The sequence below is a fragment of the Rattus norvegicus genome, chromosome 17 (assembly GCF_036323735.1).
Source record: "Rattus norvegicus strain BN/NHsdMcwi chromosome 17, GRCr8, whole genome shotgun sequence".
NCBI classification, from domain to species: Eukaryota; Metazoa; Chordata; class Mammalia; order Rodentia; family Muridae; genus Rattus; species Rattus norvegicus.
This window is the reverse complement of record NC_086035.1, coordinates 19,576,506-19,600,048: the sequence shown is the minus strand read 5'-3', so window position 1 is coordinate 19,600,048 and position 23,543 is coordinate 19,576,506. Positions and strand designations below refer to the sequence as shown.

At 43.4% G+C, this 23,543-nt stretch overlaps 1 long non-coding RNA gene and 1 other non-coding gene across 4 annotated transcripts in view; one reads left to right on the top strand and one right to left on the bottom strand.

Annotated features, from left to right (window-relative positions):
* LOC102549787 (uncharacterized) overlaps positions 1-23,543 on the top strand; it is a 107,027-nt gene that overhangs the window by 37,603 nt on the left and 45,881 nt on the right. The window lies entirely within an intron of this gene.
* LOC120098037 (U6 spliceosomal RNA) lies at positions 8,254-8,360 on the bottom strand. Its single transcript, XR_005495967.1, has one exon. It is a non-coding gene; the product is annotated as a U6 spliceosomal RNA (small nuclear RNA).

Sequence of the window (23,543 nt, the reverse complement as noted above, 5' to 3'; positions counted from 1 at the left end):
TTGGAAAGAAATGCTGTGACTTAGGCCAACATCTTCCATCACAGGTACTGTGGGACACTGCAATGATCCAGGAATGAGTGAAATGTTGTTCTCTCTGAACTCTCAGCAGCTGTGATTATACCAGGAGATTGGGTTCATTAATGTTCATCATCGGAACGTTTTCTAAGGACATATAAATAGTTAACGGCCTCTAGGGTGGAGGAAACATTTATTTTCAGTAGTGTAACTCTCTATAAATCGTCCGTGTGTGTCCCCATAAATAACCTCTCACCTGTATTCTGTGGACAACTCCATGAACTAACTGGCTCACCAGTTGAGTGCGCTGGTTAGCTTTTTGTCAAGTTGACAAACAAGCTAGAGTCACCTGGGAAGAGAAACTGTCAGTGGCCCTTGGGCAAGTCTGTGGAAGCATTTTCTTGATTAACAATTGATGTGGGCCAGCCCAACGCTGCAGTGTTCCTCCGTGGCCCTTGCTTCGGTTCCTGCCTCTAGGTTCCTGCTTGAGTTCTTGCCCTGACTTCCCTTCATGATGAGTTACACAATGTCTGATGAAATAAACTAGTTCCTCCCCACGTTGCTTTTGCTTATGGCGTTTATCACAAAAGAAAGAAAACTAGGACCCTAGCCTTGGTGGAATTCTGTTGTATTGTTGGTGCTTATATTGAGTATGATGGCATAATTTCCTTCAGCCCAGGAAAAGTTAATATGTGTGCTAATGGTACAGAGTAGCTTAGATAGGAAGGAAAGGGGGGTAGTGGGAAGATGGCTCAGTGGATAAAGAGCTTGCTGCACAAGTATGATGATGAGACTTCAGAACACACACAAATGCCAGGTGGGCATGGTAGCCTGCCTGTAATTTCAACACAGGCTAGAAAGACAAAGATAGGCTAGCTAGGCTAGCCAAATCAGCAAGCTCTGGGTTCAACTAAGAAAGTCTGCCCTGATACATCCAGTAAAAAGCAATGGAGAACAACTCCCTATGTTAAGCTTGGACCTCCAAACACACAAAATGGCACACGAGCCTTTTTTCCCCACACACACGTGTGGCTAAAAGAAGGAATTTGACAACGATGAAGGTTAACAACACCAGCAATGGGAACCCAAGATTGTCATGCTTTAGAATCTGGGTCTGTTCACACCGCTAAGGCGTGTGTGTGATTTTAATGGCGGGTGCAGGGAAGAACATGGTGGTTGCAGGGAAAGAGCTCTACAGGGGCTGTGAACATGGGGTAGGGAAGATGAGGGGCATCAAATATTGTGAGCATTCACAGGTCTTTGCAAGCTCCTCACTAAAAATGTCTGGAAGCCATTGTCTAGCTTGCTTTTAGACTTTTCTTTACTCAACTCTTTCTCCAAACCCTCCGTCCCCTCTTTCCAGGAGCTGTGGTAAACAGATCTTCCTGAGGCTGCCATTTTCCTCACAGAGAAAGCCTGGAGTTTCTAGTAATGGCTGATCACAGGCATTTGGGAAAACCAGCCTTGGTCTCTCTCTAATTAGGCGACCACAGCCATCTCTCCTGACCTGCCTGTGAGGGCTGGAGCTGCTTGGCAACAAACCTGTCAGTCACACAGAGCACAAACGGGCTGGGTCAAAGGCAAACCTCGCCTCTATTCCACATGACTTACCCAGAAATTGGTTCGCAGGCTTGAAAGGGAGGACACGAAATGTCATCAACATATAACACATGGGAAGCATTTCGTATTGTATTCTAGGTTAAGAAACTTGAAGTGCGAGTTCTCCTATAGTAGTAAAAATGACAGTGTTCACAAGAAGAACCAATAGAAGATATAAATAATAAATTCACAAGGTCAATACTATTTCCATGTGCTAGAATAATATGATTTTTTTTAAATTCTGAAGCATATTCCTGTACTATGAGAAACTCTGCATTTTAAGCTGTTTAACGATCTGGATTTTCCTGGACATTCTGTACGCTGGCCATGGCGTTATAGAAAAGCTGTTGTGGTTTGGGCACTGGTTGTTGGCTCTGCCTTCCCTGGGTCAGTTAAGCTACCACAACAAAACAGAATGAACGCATAGTAGGGAACACAGTGGGAAACATGTAGGGGGAACAGATATCATGGAACACAGAGGGAACATATAGCAGGGAACACATAGGGGAAACACATGGAGGGAAACACATAGCAGAGACTGTCATACTTAACTCCGCTAGGGTTCCATTATCCTACAGCAGTTCTGTCCACAGGCAAGCCACACACAACAACCAGAGATGGTTTGTACCCAGGGATTCAGGATGCAGAAGGCAGGGAGGCCTCTAAGCCAGGTGGGCATGAGCCACTGACTTCTTCTTCCCATGAGTAAAGGTCTTATTTTTCCAAGTCAGGGCATCTAAGAACATTTCCTTCCTGGGAACGGTGCTGGGGAGAGGATATTTCTTGATAGCCAAGATAGATTAGGCTCTAAAGCATCCTAGAACAAGATCAACTCCTTTCAGAAATTCAGAAACAGGGAACACAAATGCGAACCTAAATCCCACACAGGTCTGAGTTTCAAAGAAAACAAGGAACAATGCCATACAGAGCTGTCATCATTGCTAAACTCAAGTCACATCCCTAGGCCTACCTAACCATGGTATGGTGTGCACTGTCGCAAACAGGGAAACTAGAGGTATTTGAGGTTTAACTTTTGCTCAGTGTCATGACTGACAAGTGGTAATAGTAGAATTTTAATTTTGGGATCTGGGTGTAGGGATGAGCTCCAAGATATTATAAGTGTATTGGAACTGGCAAATCAATTGGAGCTGAACTCTGAGCAGTGTTACCTGTTAACCCTTCTGAGTGTTCTGTGTCCTTATCTTATGAAGACCCCAACTGGGCTTGCTAGAAAAAAAATTGTGTGTGTGTGTGTGTTTGTGTGTCTGTGTGCATGTGTTTGTGCATGTGTATATATGTTTGTGTGAGTGTGTGTGTCTCTGTGTGTTTGTGTGTATATGTCTGTGTGTGTTTGTATGTCTCTGTATGTGTGCTTGTGTGTGTGTGCATGTGTTTGTGCATGTGTGTGTGTTTGTGTGAGTGTGTATGTGTGTTTGTGTGTGTGTCTGTGTGTGCATACGTGCATGTGTGTGTGTTTGTGTGTCTGTGTGTGTGCATGTGTTTGTGCATGTGTATGTGCATGTGCGTGTGTGTTTGTGTGTGCATGCATGCATGTGTGCATGCATGCATGTGTGCATGTGTACATGTGTGTGCATGCATGTGTGCATGTGTGTGTGTATGTCTCTGTGTGTGTGCTTATGTGTGTGTGCATGTGCATGTGTGTTTGTGTGTGTGAGTGTGTGTCTGTGTGTTTGTGTTTCTGTATATGCGTGCATGCGTGCGTGCGTGCGTGCGTGCGTGTATTGCCTTTTCACTCTTCTAGAATGCACAGTAGCGATTGCTGCTCCTCTCAGAGCCTGTTTGCCCTGGTTTTAAAGAGTACTCTTAGTCCTGATGGAGTCTTCATTGTCATCTGTCTGGAGGCAAGGAGATGAGAAGGAGATTCCCCACTTATCCCTTGCTAGATTCTCAGCTCTCCAAGTCAGCCTTTAACAAGAACAAAGGGATTCCAGGTACAGACAAGGAATGTTTCTTCTGATTCCATTTTTTCTTTAACCAAACAACTGTGTAGTAAGTACCAAAGCTTCCTAAGATATGTTCTTAAAATGCATTGTTAACGGTGGATGCTTCCTTGAGTATTGGTATTAAGGCTCATGACGATGCGAGGTGAATACCTTCCCAGTCCTCTCAAAAACACACACGAGTGGTCACTAGGGATGTAAAGCTGCGTGGGAGATCGACCTTCACAGTGTCAGGGAGAAATTAATGCCCACCTAATCAGATCAACAGACATAGCTCTACTTTTTAATCTTGTAATCATCCCACATTTATTCTTCCCCCTGACCCCTCCTACCCTTCTTTACCAGGTGCACTTCACCTTTTCCTGCACCCTGTGTGTTTGGAGTGGCCACAGCCTTTCCCGGCTTCCCATCACTTCCCATGAAGACTTTGATTGTTCTACAGCATCAAAGTTATTGGCCTTTCTCAGTGACTACATCCTCAAAGGAGCGGTCTCATCCAAAGGCATTCATTGCTAATTGTATTAGTTACATTTCTGATTGCTGTGACAAAATACATGACAGAAAGACCTTAGGACCTGAAGGTTTGTTTGGGCTCACAGTGTCAGAGGATTCTCCATCGTGTAAGAGATGGCAAGGCAGAGCAGTTAAGTTTATATTACGGTGGGCCAGAAAGTCAAGAGTAGGTGATCTTGACCCTCATCATGGCTCTCTCCTTCTCTCCCCTTTGTGTCAGTCTCCAGCTGTATTCTGGGTAAATCCTCCCTCTCTGTTCATCAGGTCAGGAAATGACTTCAGATCAGCCTGGAGCTGTACCTCTCTCTGCTAAGTGATTCTAAGTCTGCTTAGCCACCACATTAACACAGACTTAACAATCACCTGTCAGCAGTAACCCCTATCAACTAGTATTTTACAGACACGATTCTGAACTACTGCTGGCAAAGGCAAGACATTGAGGGACATGGACACATGGGTAAGAAGCTAATATCTGCAAAACTCTTTCTGTATGGGCTTTGTAACACAGGGCTCTCAATCATACCACAGTTTCTAATTTGAAATGGCCACCATTTATCTGGGCCTTCTGGAGCTTTCTTCACTCTGTATGTAGTTTCGTGAGGAATTCTATTTTCCTCCATAAAGATTGATGTTGTTAGTCAAAAACAGCAGCAGCAAGTGTAAATTTGCATTTTAAATTTGGGATGATTCATTTTCAATGAAAAATACACGGCTGGCTGCCACAGCAGTTAGTCCAACTCTAAGAGACTACAGATAGATATTGAAGGATTATCTGAAACATGGGCTTCCCTAGAGAGGGAAGAATGGTATGTTTGACTTCCTAACTTAAAAGCTACGTATGGTAAAAGATACCATCAACAAAATGACGTACTAAAAACAGATGTCGAAAACAAAAAAATAAATAATTGTAACACACATAATTAAAGACATGTTACACAATGCTCACACCAGGCCTCCACAACCTCCTAAAGCTGACAGTGCTCAAAGAAAACCAGCTTACATATTTGAACGGACCAAAGAAATGGTTCCTCTTGTGTCTAGATCGGTGAAGCGGTGAGCTTGATTAGAGTTCTTTACAAGAACACAAGTAAGGGATTGTTCGCACAGCCACGGGCAACTTACAAGTAGCTACAACAGTGAGGAAGGCATCCATCTTTTGTCTAACAAGTGTTAGCTGCTCATGTATCCTAGGGGAGGGGTAGGGCTCTGGATCAGCTCCCGCTTTCATGATGGAATGTTAATTGGCCCTTGTGCATGTCTCCTGCAGGCAAGCACAGCTGCTCGGTGCTCAAGAGAACTACAACCATGTCATGCCCTTAGGACAGCATCCCAAAACAGTGTTCAACACAAGACCAACACCAGTTACAGAATTCCGATGTTCCCAGTGGGGTCAGGAAACTGCAAAGTTTATGTCAGATATTCTAAGTGATAATCTTATATTTTTACATTCTTTTGTGTCTCTTAAGCGAGCCTTGCTGTATGTTGGTTGCAAATACTGTATACAGTTCAGTATCCTTTGTGAGAATGGAATGAACTGTTATCGTTTAGTTACAAAGTCTTACCCGCAAAGGCCCATATGTTTAAAGGCTTGGTCCTCAGCTAGTGGAATTAGTCACTGAGAACAAATTGGATCACGAAGGCTCTGACATAACCAATGGATTAATCCTTAGGTAGATTAATGATAGAATAGTTGGGGGTTAGTAGTCAGTAGGGGGTGGGCCTCGCCGGGTGAAAAGGGTCACTGGTAGTGGCAGGGTAGAGAGTATGGGGTGCAGTTGTACGAAAGTTGTCTTGTTCCTGGCTGCCCTAGTTAAGTTTTTACTGCTGTGAAGAGACACCATGACCAAGGCAACTCTTTACATTTAATTGGGGCTGGCTTACAGGTTCAGAGGTTCAGTCCATTATCAAGGCAAGAACATGGCAGCATCCAGGCAGGAATTGTGCAGGAGGAACTGAGAGTTTTACATTTTCATCCAAAGGTTGCAAGCAGAATACTGCTTCCAGGGAGTTAAGATGGGGGTCTTTAAGCCCACAGCCACAGAGACATATTTCCTTCAACAAGGCCATACCTACTCCCAATAGGCCACACCTTCTAATAGGGCCATTCCCTGGGCTGAACTTAAACAAACTACCACACTGACCCTTACTTGTCTAACTCTTCTTCTTGGCCACAATGAAGTAAACAGAGAGAGGTACCCTGTAGTCAGCATAATGTCCTGCCTTACCATAGCAATGGAAGGAGATAATCAGGCACCGAAACCTGTGCACTCATGAGCAAAAGCAAGTACTCCTCCTGTTTAGATTCTTTGTTCTAGGAATTTGAACCACCCACAAGAACTCAAGCACATACAGATAAAAAGAATAGAAAGTGTAGGAGAGAATTGACTCACCAAACCTAGGATCTGTGAGCTGACTGGAAAAGATTAGCATTTGGTGCTAATCTTGACAAATCGCCCTGCCAGGGTAGACCAGAAGCCTTAACTGGCCTGATTCTGTAGAACAACTCAACATTTATCAGAAATCTGTAAAATCACGTATTTCTATAAATATATTGTTATATAAATATGTCGCTGTATAAATTATATAACATGCAGCTGTATTATATAAATTTCTTTCGGCTCAGTAAATTTCCCAAGAATCTAGAAAGCATAAATATTGGAATAGTGGACAAATGTATATTCAAAAATCTTGAAGGCAGTGTTGTAACAAAGACATTTGGGGAACCATGGCATGATTCCCCAGTGTGTTGAGGAACATCCATATTGCAAACACACAATATCTGAAAAAATGAACACAAGTATTTACATGAAAAGCTTGCGTCTTCCTTATTTTTAAAGTTCTAGCACACAACCAATAAACACCCTGTTTACATTTTTTATTACTTTTATCCTTTTACAGTCCAGTCTTTGCCCCCTTCCCAGTTTGCCTTCCCACAGTTCCTTATCCCATTCCTCCTCCCTTCTTTGTCCCTGTCTCCAAGAGGACGCCCCCCCAACCCTGTCAGGCCTCCCCATTTCCTGGGGCCTCAAGTCTCTCAAGGGTTAGACTCGTTTTCTCCCATTGAGACTAGATTAGGCAGTCCTCTGCTGCATATGTGTTGGGGAGGCCTCGAACCAGCTTGAGTATGCTGCCTGGTTGGTGGCTCAGTGTCTGAGAGATCTCAGGGGTCTGGGTATATTAAGACTGCTGGTCTTTCTATAGGATCACCCTCCTCCTCAACTTCTTCCAGCCTTTTTCTAATTCAACCACAGGGTTCTGACTTCAGTCCAATGGTTTGGTGTAAGTATCTGCATCTGTCTGTCAGCTGCTTGGTGGGCCTCTCAGAGGACAGCCATGCTAGGCTCCTGTCTGTAAGCACATCATAGCATCAGTAAAAGTGTCAGGCCTTGGAGCCTCCCCTTTAATCAAGAAAACCAAAAGCTGGTACTTTGAGAAAATCAACAAGATAGATAAGCCCCTAGCCAAACTAACTAAAGGGCACAGAGATAGTATCTGTCTTAGTCAGGGTTTTTATTTCTGCACAAAACATCCAGGCCAAGAAGCAAGTTGGGGAGGAAAGGGTTTATTTAGCTTCCACATTGCTGTTCATCACCAAAGGAAGTCAGGACTGGAACTCACACAGGGCAGGAACTTGGAGGCTGGAGTAGAGGCAGAAGCCATGGAGGAATGCTGCTTACTAGCTTGCTTCCCCTGGCTTGCTCAGCTTGCTTTCACCAGCTAGGGATGGTACCACCCACAATGGGCTGGGTCCTCCCCCCTTGATCACTAATTGAGAAAATGCCTTACAGCTGGGTCTCAAGGAGGCATTTCCTCAAGGGAGGCTCCTTTTTCTGTGATAACTCCAGCTTAAGTTGACACAAAACCAGCCATTACAATATCCAAATTAACAAAATCAGAAGTGAAAAGGGAGACATAACAAAAGGAAATTCAAAAAATTACCAGATTCTACTACAAAAGCCTATAGTCAACAAAACTAGAAAATCTAGATTTTTCCTATTAAAATAATAGGAAATGCCATAAATACATATGTGGATATAATTGTTAAGTGAAAATAAATTGATGATTCTAAGGAAGTAGTTTAGGGTTGAAGTTTGGAAGTGTCTCTATTTTTAACTTTTATTAATTTTTAAGTTATATTTTAAGACTGTCTTTTTTTTTTTTTTTTAAAAACATGGAACGCTTCACGAATTTGCGTGTCATCCTTGCGCAGGGGCCATGCTAATCTTCTCTTTATCGTTCCAATTTTAGTATATGTGCTGCCGAAGCGAGCACTAAGACTGTCTTGTTATTAACATACTAATTTTCTCAATTTCACTTCCTGTTACTGTGACAAAATATGTTGATGAAAACATTTAGCTGGTAATTTCAGGTTATAGCCAGTCTTTATGGGGAAGTCTGGGCACCAGACACTTGAAGTAACTAGTTACATCACATTCATAGTCAAGAGCCAAGAGCAATGAATTAACATATACATGCTAGCTAGTGTTCAGCTCTCTTTCTCCACTCTCCTATAGTTTAAGATCCTCTGCCTAGGGAATGATGCCACTTACAGTGGGCAGATCTTCCTAACTCAACTGATGTAATCAAGATAACCCCCATAGACACAATCTCAGGAAAACCTGATCTTTGTAATCCTTCATTGAGAAATCATTCATTTCTTCCCAAGTGATTCTACATTATGTCAAGTTCACAACTAAGACTCTCATACCAAAAAAGACAAGAAATGGTTGGAATTATTTTTATTAAACTATGTGCCAAATACCCACATTCCATTACGATATGATTGTTTTCTGGAAGAACTTATCTATTTCAATGCCTCTGTTCATAGTGGACATTTACTTGCACTTCTCACCGATTAAAATGTTGGGGGCATATGCGAGGGTTTGGAAGGAGGAAATGGAAGGGAAAATGTTGTAATTATAATCTCAAAAGTTTTAAAAATGTGAAGTGTAAATTCCAGTCCCAACTGTGTTATATTCTTAATGTCTGTCTGCAGACCATAGTTTTCCTTCGGTTCACATTTAGAAAGTGGAAATTGGCAAGATCAGTGGTTTTCTAAATTCTTCTTCCTGAAGATGCAAGGATTTGTGTTCAGAACCCCTAGCCACCCACACTCTCCGCTGAGTCTGTCACAGCAGCTCTGCGTGTACACTTTGCCTGTCTAGCCAACCAACGGTTGAGTTCTGGAACAAGTGTCAGGTGAACACGTCAGGACAACTTGATTTGAAGGTTCTTTACAGACCAGTAATTCTTGAATCTGTAAGATCTAGGCCTTGGTTAGAGGCCAAAGAATTTTCTACTAACTCTAGCTGGAAGCTGGAGTCCCTGGTTCCCTTCCTTCATTAGCCAGAAGCACAGCTTCATCTTTTCTCTGAGGTGCAAAGTTGTGTTATCCAAGCCACCCTGGAGATGAAAGAAAGGAATTGGGTGAACATGTCAGAAAGCCAGAGAGAAGGTGAGATGCTGGAGAAGAACAGAAGGAATCCAGAACCATCACATTTTAAGTGGCTATTGAGTCAGGTGACACTTTTGATGATGGGTTTGTTAGAGGGTGTAGGTTTCTCTGCAGTTCGTGTCTTCTTGAAGGGAAGAATTTAAGTGAGTGAAACAGTTTAAGCAGAAGTTTATTTAAGAAAGCAAAGGATAGTGTGGGGTTGTGGGGATGCGTGGGGAGATGGGGGGCAGGGCTGGCTGACCCCTGGACAAGTAGCAGCTTACTGAGTTCTCCATTGTTAATTTTAAGTTTTTATGGATATTTATAAGGTGGTTGTCATTCATGGGGATAAGCTGACCTTTGTTCTCCTTAGAAAGTCACTATGGATTGGGTCTTCTCATGATCTTCTTGAAAAGTTCACAAAGAGTGGGACTCAAAACCATTAAGATGAATGCTATTTTTATTGTATTTTAAAGTTATGTGTATGTGTAAACCTATGTGTGGGGGTTTCTGTGTCATGCACAGACCAGGTGTGGAAGTCATAGGAAAACATGTATGAGTGATTCGTCTCCTTCCACCGTGTGCACTCAAAGAGAGAACTCATGTCATCAGGCTTGGTGACAAGTGCGTCCTTCCACCTACTATGCCATTTCCCAGGCCCACACAAATTACAATGCAAGGAAGATACAGTCACTTGCAGTCACAGCCCTTCTATTGGTGCATAGAATTGGACACTGGGAAGGTGTGCTGGTACCTGGGTTTTTGATATAGTGTGACAAGCCTACCTCAGCTTCTGTCACTAAGGGACATTCAGACCAGTGGGATACACAGCTACCAAGATACAGTGGTGGTTTCCTTGGCTGCCTCATGTCTAAACTCCCTGTGTGATTGGGAGACAAAGGTGCGAACATTCAAGCACCATTTTCCTTGGTTACCTCTTATCTAACTCATTGCCTACCAGATCTCAGTTTTGCCTTTGCTTATGAACATATTCTTTTGAGAAAAAACAGTCGACAGAACGTGCTGAGACTGTTTCCACAAGGAATTGTAATCCATTCCATTCTGTAGCAATTCAGACTAGAAAACCACCCTGGAACTGAAGCAAAGAGCTTCCTCAACAGACACAACACAACAAAAAAACAACGAACAAGGACTGACCTCCTCTCGGCATCCGTCCAATGGAAAGCTTATGTTCTGAGTCTCCCGCTTACCCCAGTGAGGTGGGTACAGCCTAACAGAACGGCTTTTTCTTTCAGTGGAAAAGTAAAAGTGAAAGCTTCCAGAGAGTCCTCAGGGAGAGTAGATTCTACAGGATTAAGCTGGACATGACGGTGTTTTTTCCAGCTATCCCAACCTTCCAGGGCACAACATCATAGATACTTTTCATAACATTTCTGCTGCCTCCCAAGATAAGCGACTATGGAACTGTTTGCCAAACTAGGAAGTGAAGCATCGAGGTGCAAGTCATCATGGGTCGGTCACACTTCCATTTCAAAGCCCAACCACAAGCCGAGGAGAGAAACACATCAGGCAGGCATTTAGTCTGTAATCACATCCCCCCCCCCTTATGAAACTCTTAATACCATACTCAAGTATCACAGACCAAATTCAATGGGATTCCAACTCTCTGAAGCCCACTGTTGCCTCTTACCTATCTGCTACAAGTCCTTGAAGGGAATTCTTGCCACTCAGATATGTGTATTAGAGAAGGAACTCTGTCTCCTATTTCTTTTATATCTCCTCTGAGACCCAAGTAAAATGCTAAAAGGAGCCTAAGTGTGACTGATATTGTGTTCTATTAAGGAGCAGAAACAGTCTGGATGCCATTTGAAATGCATGCGGCAAATTGAAAAACACACACGTTCATTTACTAGCGTACCTATGTTAGCATACCTCAAAGTAACAACTCCAAGAAAGGGAAGAATTGATAGATGGGCAACTGCCTCTTATTTAAATAAAAACCAATTTGGATCATCAAATGACTGCAGTAAACAAATTTCAAATGCCTCCTATGTGCCAAGTCCTATATAAGTTACTGACATGAGAGTGCCGGATCACACTCCCCCATAACTCAGTGGCCTAAGTAAAACACTGACATTTAGCGCAGTGGTCTGAAGATTAGTGATTTGGATGGGTTCAGATGGGTGGCTCTTTCTCTTGATGCCTGGCCCACCTATCAGCCTGGAGGCTCGCTGTTTGTCAGCTGTCTGCTGGGCTGTTCAGGGTTATCTACAATCTACATTTTCATCCTCCAGCAGGCGAACATGGGCACATTTTCATGGTGTGCAGAAGGCAGAAGGGAGGCAGAACAAGTCCCAGTGTTAGTTGCTTTGTAATCCCCTGTTTCCGGATGGACCCAGAGGTAGAGAGGACGACGAGCATTGCAAAGCTACAAAGAACATAAATAGTTGAAGAAAGAAAAATTTGAGGCTGTCAACAACATCATCTCACAGATTCTGTGCCAATTCAATACATGCTACCTCATCCTTGTCAAACTTCACAATATTATAGAAATCCTTATTGTTGTACCTGTTCACTAGTAGTGAATATTGCCGATAACAGAAAATTACTAATGAGCTGGTAATTAGCAGAATTAATAGTTCCTGTATTATAATGTGTGTATGCGTGTATGTATGCGTGTGTGTATGCGTGCGTGTGTGTGTGTGTGTGTGTGTGTGTGTGTGTGTGTGTGTGTGTGTGTGTGTTGGATTCCTTAAAAGACCAGAAGGGGATATTAGACACCCAGGAGATAGAGTTACAGAGAGCTTTAAGCCACCAGATATGGGATCTAAGCCTGAATCCTCTGGAAGACCCACAAGTGCTCTTAGCCACTAAACCCTGTCTCAGCCCCCACTCACTTGTTTATAAAAATATGGAAATTTTTAAGAGGGTTTGGGAAAGAATGGATGGATTATAAGAAGAAAATAATTTGTTCGTATTCTGCTTAACTCAGTTTATAATTCTTTTCCAAAAGAGATGGGTTTACCATATTTGAGTTATGGTCAAATAAAAATCAAAATAAAAGAAAGGAAAAGAAAAATAATCTTCCTGACTCAAATGCATACACACACACACACACACACACACACCTCTTTAGGAATTGGGATGGGGAACAGCCAAGATGAGCCTACAAAACAAAAGGGGAAAGTAATAACAACAAAAAAAAAATTCAGGAATATTTTGGAGGAAAAATTCAGAGTACCAGAAGATCATTTTTGCCTTTCCAGCTATCTCCACATTTTATAAAGGTAAAGTAATCAAAAGAAGCCAGGACTGTCATACGAATAGACATATCAGCAGAGAATTAGACAGTAGAGAAGTAAGTCAGAGTCCATCCAAGAATGCATCCTCTCATTATGGTGACAAGTCAGATCAGTACAGAAGCAATAGGGTCACTAACTAATGATGTCATATGCCCACCTGCTAAGTTACTATATGCTTGCAATAACTTACACTACAAAATTCCCCCTCTGTCAAAGATGTGACATCATAATTTTATCAGAACCAAACACAAAGTACTTAAACAAAACTAATTATAAAATGGGGACGATTCCTGGTCTTACACAAAAACCATGTCTCACCAGGTACAGCTGAGAGACAGGAATGTGGCCCACGATTGTCCCATTGAGGGGTGGTGAGGTATTTCCTGAGAACTACTCTTGCTGGAGGCTTCTCCTCAGGGCGACAATTCATAGCTCTTTCGACTTTATGAATTACTCCACAACAAGCGGAGGGAGCAGACAGCACCGGGGTGTTTGATGATTATAGAAACAAAATCTTTCCGTGTGCTTCATTGGGTGAAATGGTGAGAGGCCACTCTCCTTCCCAACACTTGTCTCTGCATTTATGACACACAGCCATGGGAGAAACAATACTACACAATGATCGCTTTCTTAAACTCTAGGGAACATCTTTTAAAATAATCCCCCAAATTAAAGAAGCTGTAGACTGAAACCCAAGCTATCTCACCATGTTAACAGTTTACTTCCCTAGGTGATAGATTTAGGTAAAGTCAGTGAAAAGCAATGCTGGAGAAATCCTTCAGATTGTTTGAATCTTGAGGGCCAGAAGAGAGAGTTACTTGAATTCCTTTTTAGGTAGTTTAATTACATTTATCTTATTTGCGTATGTCTGTCTGTTTGTGTGGGTCAACAGACAAGTGATGGGGATTGGTTCTCTTTTTCAACCTTGTGGTGCTCTGGGCTCCAACTCATGTCATGGAGCTTAGTGTCAAGTGCCCTTACCTGCTGAGTCATCTGGCTGGGGCTCCTTGAATTTCAACTTTGCCCAGACTCAGGGCCTTCTCTATGTAGTCATGGGCCACTGTCATGACCAGCGGCCTGAGGAGTATGGCTATAGGTTGAAGCACTGTGCTTCTTTCTTACTAGAAAATGCACACGGAAGCAAATTGCTTTTAACTTTGAAGAGAATACCTTGAATACGGCAGGTGAGAACCCCCACCCCCAAAATCTTCACTCTGATTCATCAAGGCCTCTGAATTTTCATAAGTCCTATCATTTGCCTTCTGAAGCAGGCAAGGTTTGCCAAGATGTCTGTGTTACTGGCTACTTTTTTTTTTTTTGTTGGGTTTGATCAGCACAGTGCGATCAACATAATGGAGGTGAATGTTGACAGACAGGGTGATGAAACGATCACGTCTCTACAGACCAGTTAAAACAAAACAAAACAAAAAAAAAACAAAAAAAAAAAGAAAGAAAAATCCAACAAGTAGGAAGGGTGCCTGGAATTAAACCCAGGGCTTGATGCACGCTAGGCAAATAACTCCACCAGCTTAGCTGCATCCTCTGCTTCACGTCCCATGTTCTCTTGCTACCGTAACATCTTGGCCAAGGCAAAGAGGAGAAGCAATCTGAGGCACGGAGGGAAGTCAAATGCCACTTAGAAAGCATGGCTGCTTCGTTGCAATATCTGTTCTTGCTAGGGTTTGAACGGGCCCTAGACTTTATGAGAAATGGGAAACTCCTAGAGAGTTGTTAACCATTAACACAGGCTACTAAGAGAATGTGAATCAGAGTAGACAGTGGGAACAGGGAGAAAGAGTGGGCGGAAGGGGCGTCTTTTAGATGGCTGATCACCCTCATGTACTGAGTCCACTCTCATAGATGAACAGTTGCCATGGTATTCTTCCCTCTATCTGTCAGTCAAGTATGCCTTGGTCAGGAACGTCACCTCTTCTGGCTTTGTGTCCCTCTGAACCTTAATACATCAGTAATTTACCTCTAATGTTGGAAGGATGTAATTTGTGTTAGGTGACCGAGAATGAAAGATTTTTTTTTCTGTCCCCAATTACAGGGAAAAGAGAATGGAGAAGCTTCTGGGGGGAGAGGAGAAGAGGGTTCTCTTGGAAAGAGAAAGCAAAAGCATTTTTAGCAAAAAGATCCATGTGGGGTGCTGAAAATGGATGACTTAGGAAATTTGGGGTGTTGTGTACAGTGTGTCCCTTTGTACCACCATCTTATTGCTGTTTCAGCAGAATTCATGTGGCACAGATTGGCATGGACTCACAAATATAGAATGATTTCCAACTCAGTCTGTACGCTGCAGTCACCCAAAGAGCTTCTAATAAATGGCCACTGTGCTGGCTCAGATCGCAGATCCTCTGTGTCTTAAGTGGGTCTTTAGCTGTAGTGCGTGTTTTAAGGTCTCCACATGATCAGAGACTCTGAAACCACTGGTCCAAGGTCCACAAGAGCGAGCTTCAATCCCTTGAATTATCACGATCACCAAGGAAGCTCTTAATGATTTCAGATGGACCCACCCCCACGCCAGACCAATTTGTTCAGTATCTCTGATCGTTGGTGGTGTCTACAAACTTTCCCAGGTGATTCTGATGTAAGCTCAACTTCAAAAATCACCATTTCTAGAGGAGACTGATGCCAGCACCATATCTGCACCTTAAGAGACAGGGTGGAAAACATGAAGTCTTAATAGCAGCCAGTAACTAGTTTCCCATAAGACCTCACTCTCAGAATATATTTAACACATTTTGTTTCTGTGCTAAAAAAAAAAACAAAGAAAACAAAACAACTAGAGATGTCCAAGGCTAAAATAAATCTCTGAATTAAAAAAAAGGAATAAGGACTGGAAAGATGTTTCCGTGGATAAGGATGCTTACCACCAAATCTGATGACCTAGGTTCTATCCCTGGGGCTTGCATGGTAGAAGGAAAGAAGTTATTCCTAGAAGTTGTCCTCTGGCCTCCACAAGAGCACCATGACATGCAAGAACCCACATCCGAACAACAACGATGGCGACAACAACAACAACAATAATAACGATATAATAAATTATTTAATTTTTCAAGAGGAAGTGAAACGTGTTGGATAAAAACATTCAATACAGCCTTTATAGCACTCATTGGTCTAAATTTGGATTTGCTAATTAAAAGCATTTCAAAGTGGGAAATCCTAGGAACCCTGATTTAGAGTCGAACAACATAAAAGGAAGAAATTGACTAATGTAAAACCATGAAAACTAGCACTCTTCAGCAAGAAAGCCTCCTCACATCTTATCACACCAGTGTGGGGCATTGTCCATTACTAAAGCATTGTAGCCTAGAGTTTGTACTCCTAGAAATGTATACATTCATGCACATACAAACTCAAAAGCATATAGATACATGCCTGCACATATACATTAGAACATGCACATACGAAAACAATTTCTTGGCTATATGCACATGTGTAAGAACACATGCAAGTGATCATGCATGTAATTTCTTTTAGCTGATCTTGTGTATTGTCCTGTTCCTAATGTAAGAGAGCCACTGACCACAGCTGCAGGGACTCTTCCAATGATTAGGAGAACGGAATAGACTTCCTACAAACCACAAAGGCTCATTAACTTAAATGCCAACACTTTGGATTTAGGTGAGATTAGTTTCTTACTTTGAGTAGGGCAGAATGGCAATGATTCAACACCCCCGTCTTTTTTTTTTTTTCTTGCTGAAATCACAGGCACTTAAGAAAGTAACACTGGGCCCAGGAGGTGGCTTAGTGGGTAAAGCATTTGCTTTGCTAGCGTGCGAGCCTGTGTATGAATTCGGGCACCCACAGGAAAAGCTGAATGTGGTGCTATGCTCCTATGATCCCAGAGCTGAGAGGCAAAGACAGGAGGATCTCGGGGCCTCACTGACCAGCCAGTCTGAACAAACACAGCTCTGCTGTCAGTAAGAGATCCAGCCTCCAAGAGTAAAGGTTAGAGAGCAATAGACAAAGACACTTGATGTCAATATTTGTTTGACTGGTAAGTGTGTGTGCACGCACACACACACACACACCCCTAAAGAGCTGTACCTAAAACTCCTAAGGAAGGCCTTCTCCTCTTCCGGCCTCTCTGGTACTCTCGCTACACATTCAGAATCAGAATGGGTTCTAATTTGTCTCCACTGCAGAACCTAACTATCCTGATACATCTAACCCCAGAGAGAACTCTGTGCTCATCTTTCAAATGAATGATGTTCACCGTGGTTAAAATATGTAGACAAATTAAAAGGGGCTTGTCATACCCTGCCCTGCTTCTCTGCTGGGGGTGCCAGCATGCCCTCAGGAAAAAGCAGGGGAAAGTCCAAAGCAGGGAGTCCACAGTGGTTTCCAGTCTCCTCTCTGGGTGCGGTAAGGGGGAACACTATCTTTAAAACACCTGAATTTGGAAGGGAGGATTGGTTCAAAAATTCCCATGCTGTCTTTTTCAGCGTGAGAAACAAAGCAGAAGTTAAATCAAGAGCAAGAACAAACAAAGCCGTTAAATCAAAGTTAAATCATGAGTCTAACTTTGAGAACTGAACAGAGTAGGGCCTAGAGTCAGAGCAATGGAGGCCATCCCCATCATCCTGCCGAATCTCGGGCCCCTCCCAAAGGCCAGTCCCACTGAGTTACAACAGTGCCAGAAAAAGACTGGAATCTGCAAAGATCCCTTTCTATCGACACACGAGGATAATTCAGCAGGGTTTGTTTTGTTTTTGTTTTATTACAGCACAACTAAATAAAACGAAAACCTCCATTCCGATACCAACTGCCATTATAGACTTTTTAATTGGTTAGGAATCTAATGGTGGCGTTTTATGCCATATTTTCCCAAAACACTGCCCGTATTGACTCAGTGATTAGGGTGGGTTTGTTTCCAGCACGGCTGTACTTTTTTTCCCTTTGCTTCTGTGAGTCAGAAACAGACAGCAATGAAGTCAGCATCAACTCATTCAATATTTATTGACTGGGCATCAGGGAGAGGGAACCGGCTTAGAGGCGGGAACGAGTACATCCATGTGGAAATCAACGTGACAGGGAGGCCTGGAGAGACCTGGCATCTCCTGTCAGAGATGCAACTCCGGAGAACTGACTCGGTTTGCATCTACCAGAGTAGGTGTTAGAAGGACCAACTGAGTTAGCACATGTGAAGTGCTTAGCACGGCCCTCGATAAACGCTATTTCCTCTCAGTCATCTTTCATCTGCTTCCTACATCTGTCTCTTTGCCAAATCCCATGGACTCCATCTGAATAAGATCTCATCCATTGATTATCCCCACTTCACCCCCCTTCTCCATTCCTGCTGCTGTCCTGTGTCAGGCAGGTCCCTGTATTGTAGAAACTCTCACACCGACCTCCTCACATTCCCTTTTCTGTGTCTTCTATCTATATCAAGACAAAATTCATCTTTTGGAACTGCACTTCAGGCCACAGTCTTCCCTGTGCAAAGCCCTGTGAGGGCCAAATTATCCCCCAAATAAAATTTTAGCTACAACAGGCTTCCTAGGCTGACTCCCTTGATGCCCCCCAAAATGGCCCAGATACATCTGTCCCAAGCATTGGAAAGGCAGAATTACAATGGTTGGTGGCTTAATGCTGTCCCTAACTTTGGCATGGTCTAGCTCTCAAATCCTGCCCCCCTCTTTTCTCTCTGCCCCACTTCATCCCTATGACTTCACCCACATGTTTCTGCTGTTTAGATCACAGCCGTTCTTTATGTTTGAACTTAAAGGCCACTTCTGTAAACCAACCTCCCTCCATCAGTGATATACTGTAGGAATAGTGTGACCCCCGTGTCTCAGTTTGTGCATCTGAAACATGGGGATGCTTACAGCATCTACTCAGGGAGAGTGTCAGGAGAGCAGCAAAGGAGTTGGGGAATGTGAAGTGATTGGGGTCTGAGAAGATTCTGCACTGAATCTTGGGGACCCCTGCTTCCCTCTTCTCCCTGTGACATAGCCATGGTTATCTGTGTAATCCTTCTGCCATTGAAAGCTTCCTGAGAGCTTGATCCTGGGTCTTCTGTCATTTGTCTCCACTGCAGAACCTAACTATCCTGACACATCTAACCCCCAGAGAGAACTCTGTGCTCATCTTTCAAATGAATGATGTTCACTGTGGTTAAAATATGTAGACAAATTAAAAGGGGCTTGTCATACCCTGCCCTGCTTCTCTGCTGGGGGTGCCAGCACACCCTCAGGAAAAAGCAGGGCAAAGTCCGAAGTAGAGAGTCCACAGTGGTTTTCAGTCTCCTCTCTGGGTACCCAAGCTCTGATGGTGCAGTACAGAGAGAGGAAGTCGAGAACTGGGGTCCATGCGTCTACCTTTCCCTCTGGGCATCTTCGTGCTAGTCAGACAGGGAAAAGGCAGAGCCTGGGGCAGGCGGAACCCATTCTGATTCTGAATGTGTGCCGAGAGTACTAGAGAGGCTGGAAAGGAGAAGGCCTTCCTTAGGAGTTTCAGGTGCAACTCTTTCAGATGAAGCCCTTCCCCACCTGGATCCTAATGAAGAGAGGAGCCTTGCTTGTTCATACTGGCTTATTTGATGGCGGATGTGAAAGCGTACACTTTATTCAGGGTGAACCAGGGATTAAATACTTTTTTCAGGAAGGAGTGCCAAGGAAAGGAAGCTCATTGATTGAAGGTTTGGGGGCCTGTCTAGATACCTCATTAGCGTGGAGAACTCTGGGTGTTTATGCTATGTGACCCAGCACCTCTGGTCCTTAGTGGGGTGTTGTGGTTGGGTTCCCTGAGGTAGAAGCAGGGAGGGAATGGCTCCACTCCTGGCCACTCTCAATTCTAAGATTCCCAGGGTTTGAACTCATTCAACCTTACCGTTCTTATTGCCTGCCTGGTAACAGGGTTCCACATGCCCTACAAGGGTGCTTGAAATGAAGTCTTTTTTTTTTTTTTTTTTTTTTTTGGTTCTTTTTTTCGGAGCTGGGGACCGAACCCAGGGCCTTCCGCTTCCTAGGCAAGCGCTCTACCACTGAGCTAAATCCCCAACCCCGAAATGAAGTCTTAAAACATGGGAGGCTAAGACTTAGAATTTGAGAAGGAGAGGGACAAAGGGACATAGATGTCATCATATGTGTGTGAACCTGTGAGATAATAAATCATTTGAGAGTGCACTCCGAGCGCCAACAGTGCCTTTTGCATGTGTATCTTTACTGTGTAGTCTGAATGTGTGCCCTCTCAAAGCATACGGAAGGGATTCCGTAAGGAACTTTCTGTCCTTTGTCCTAATTAGTAATGAGGTTTCCTGGGTATGTGTGTTCTTACAAGAGAGTAGACTGTTCATTAGCAAACACCCTGGTCTTCAAAAACATGCATGCACACTAGTGTTTTCTCTTTTGGGCTTGTTAAGATCTCGTGTGATCCAGGCTGGATTGACTAGAATTAGTCAAGGATGACTTTGAACTCCTAATTTTCCTACCTCTGCCACCAAGTGTTAGGTTCCAGGTACCTATTACCATATCCAGTGATACATTAATAAATTAATAGTTAGATGTTTGACCTGGAAATCAATAGGATGTAGAATCCTCTTTAAGGATTTCTGAACCTTACTGGTGAGGTGCCAAAGGCTTCTAATGAGGCTGATGACTGAGACTCTGTACCTAGGTCCTCTCTCAAGACCACAGAAGGAGAACTGAGAGACCCGAACCAGTCAACAAGTGGGGCCATCGTTCTTCAAGAGCTCAATGTCCTCATCTTTAAACAGGTCCAACTCCTTCCTTGCGATTTTCGGACTCATTCCTCTCCCTTTGGTATCATCTCCCCAGCCTCCTGTACACTGCTCAGGGCTTGATCTGAAGCTACAGGAGAGGTCGTAGAGTAGAGGCCTGTTTCTGCAGGTTATAAAAAACAGAATTGACTGAGTACCCTCTTTTCCCCTGTGCCTCCTATCTTTTTTTTTTTTTTTTTTTGGTTCTTTTTTTCGGAGCTGGGGACCGAACCCAGGGCCTTGCGCTTCCTAGGTAAGCGGTCTACCACTGAGCTAAATCCCCAGCCCCCTATCTTTCCCTTAAGAATGTGCGGCTTCCTCCCATTCCTCCTTGCTCTGATAGAAACCTCCCCACTCTCTCCCCAAGCTTGGTTTGCTCTGGTTAGAGCCTGAATGTCAGCCATGTGTGTCTCCACGCATCTCTCTCTGCTAAACTATGTGATGCTGTTAAAGTTGTATGTATCAATATGCAAATTTATGCGACAACTAATGTGTAACTTAGCATTTTTTTTTTTAACTTTTGAGCCAAATAATGAAGCAGGATTCCTTCTAACCATTTGGTCCCCGCCCCCCATCAGGAAGTTTCGGTGGCACATACACACATATTGACGACATGTCTGGTTAGCCACTGTCTTGGTGGCTCTTGGGGCCACTAGGAGGAAATCCTGGGGGATGTAACCAAATATCTTGAAACTAGTTATAAAATAAAATAAAATAATAAAAACAAAGCAAAAAGAGGGGTGTGCAAACTGCTACCATATGGAAGTCAAGACAAGAAACCGGAAGCTGAAGACGGTGAGTATAATCACTTCGAAATGGCACAGCATGAGCCAGAGGATGTTCTGCTAACCAGTCTCTAGAGAATTGCACTCCGCACGAGAAAAGGGGAAATCAATAATCCCGAATGACCCGAGGAGAAAGCAAATACGTGGAGACACTCATACACACCATAAAATTAATGAGGAAAGTGAGCTCGATTTTGCTATATGGGTCTACATACTTAGAAGAATAGATTTTCCATGAAAATAACATCATGGTATTTCCTATCTATTTCGTTATACAATAAATCAAGAAGTGTGAAGGTGCTAGATATTTGGGGGTGGGTGTTATATTATTTAAGAGATACCAAGAGGGTTCTTTCTTCTTTTTTTTTTTCTATTTTCTGCCCTTGCTTTCTAAGATGGTTAAGGTCATTTCTCACTGTGAGGACAGCCCCACACTGAGTGACCAGACTTGTAGGTTAATAACTCAAAGGTTATCATTTCTTGTCAAGCAGCCTCCAGCTCATGTTTTAAACTGCTCTCAGAAGTCCCACTCAAATAGCAAGATGTCTGGAGTCCCCAAGGAAACTGAGCAGATGTCCAGACATGCTCGAATATGGTGCTTGGGGGGAACCTCAGACTGCCTGGCTGTGTTCCTATGGATAAACAGGAAGGGACATGAGAGGCGACCTCTGACCTACGCGTCTCTACAGAGCCATCTCATTGTGTGAGCATCTCTGCCCCCTCTTCTGTCTCACTCACTAGGCGCTCAGTTCTGGTGGGTGCCAGGGTTGTGTTGGGCCACAGTGTGTCATGTAAGATGATGGTGGGTCACAAATGGCAAAAAATGAAAGCCATCTATAGAGGCTTTGGCCACCCTAGGCTTTAACCCTGTTGTCTGGATACAAACTCCAAATGCTGCCAGAGCAGAGAAGAGGTGGAGATAACGTCAAGGCTCTTCAAACAAAGTCTTTCCAACTTCTTATCCTGTGATTCTTGCTAGGTACTTGTCCGTGGCGGGTATAAGAGGAATCCTGTGGGCACTTCCTGTAGTCTATACTCCAAGCAGGAAAAGGAGGCTGAAAGGAGTGGCATGGGCACACAGTCTGATCTTTAATGGGATGCACAATAACTTGTTTGGAACCCCCTTCCCACAGTCCACAGTCACGATGTCAGTCTGGTCACATGGCTCCTCCTTCCTGCGTGGACATAGAGTATCTCATCCTGAACAGATTCACTTCCTCTTTATTAAGAGAAGGATGAAAGCATTGGGGGATTTGTAGGAGAGGGGGAATGAAGGAAAGAAAGAGGAAAAAAAAAACATTAAAATGTTGACTTATGGACTCAGAAGATGGCTCAGTTGGTAAAATGCTTGCTTCACAATCATGAAGACCTGAGTTTTAACTCTCAAACTCAGTGGAAAGGCAATTAGTGATGGTGTGCTTACAGTCCCAGGGGTGGAAGATGGACACCGGCCCTGGAGCTCACTAGCCAGCCTTCCTAACTGATCGTCAAGGGCTACGTAAAAAGTGAGAGACCAGAGTGCTAGCATGAGAACCCGAGTTTGGATTCCCAGGGCCAACGCTAAAGACAGGCAGATGTGATAGCTCTGGGTACAACTCACCACTCAGGAGGTGGGGAGGATCTTCAGAACAAGATGACTTGCTGAACTAAAGGGCTGAGCTCTGAGTTCAGGGAGAGAGGCTGCCTCTTTGGAGTATGATCAGGAAAAGCACCTAATGTTTACTTCCAACTTGAATTCACACACACACACACACACACACACACACACACACACACACACACACTTGGGAATGTGCACATCACACACACATGCATCCACACACTTGGGAATGGGTATACATTTGTGCATATGACACACACACACATGCACACATTAAACACACACACATACACACGTGTATCTACATACTTGGAAGTGCACATACATATGTGCATATCATATACACACATACATATGCAAAAAGGTGAAGGACTTTATCAAAAATATGGAATATAACTGAAGAGGATATCTGAGGTTGCTCTCTGGCCTCCATACCTGCATGCACACACATTCACAGCTCAACATACAACACACCTACATTTCCCCCACTGCACAAAGATCCAGTGACTTAGAATTTGATGCTTGTAGTTGTGTTGCTGTAAAATTACATATATATACATACATACATATATATATATATATACATACATATATATATATATATATATTCTGTCTTTTATCCCGCACTAGATCTGGCACCGCAGCGC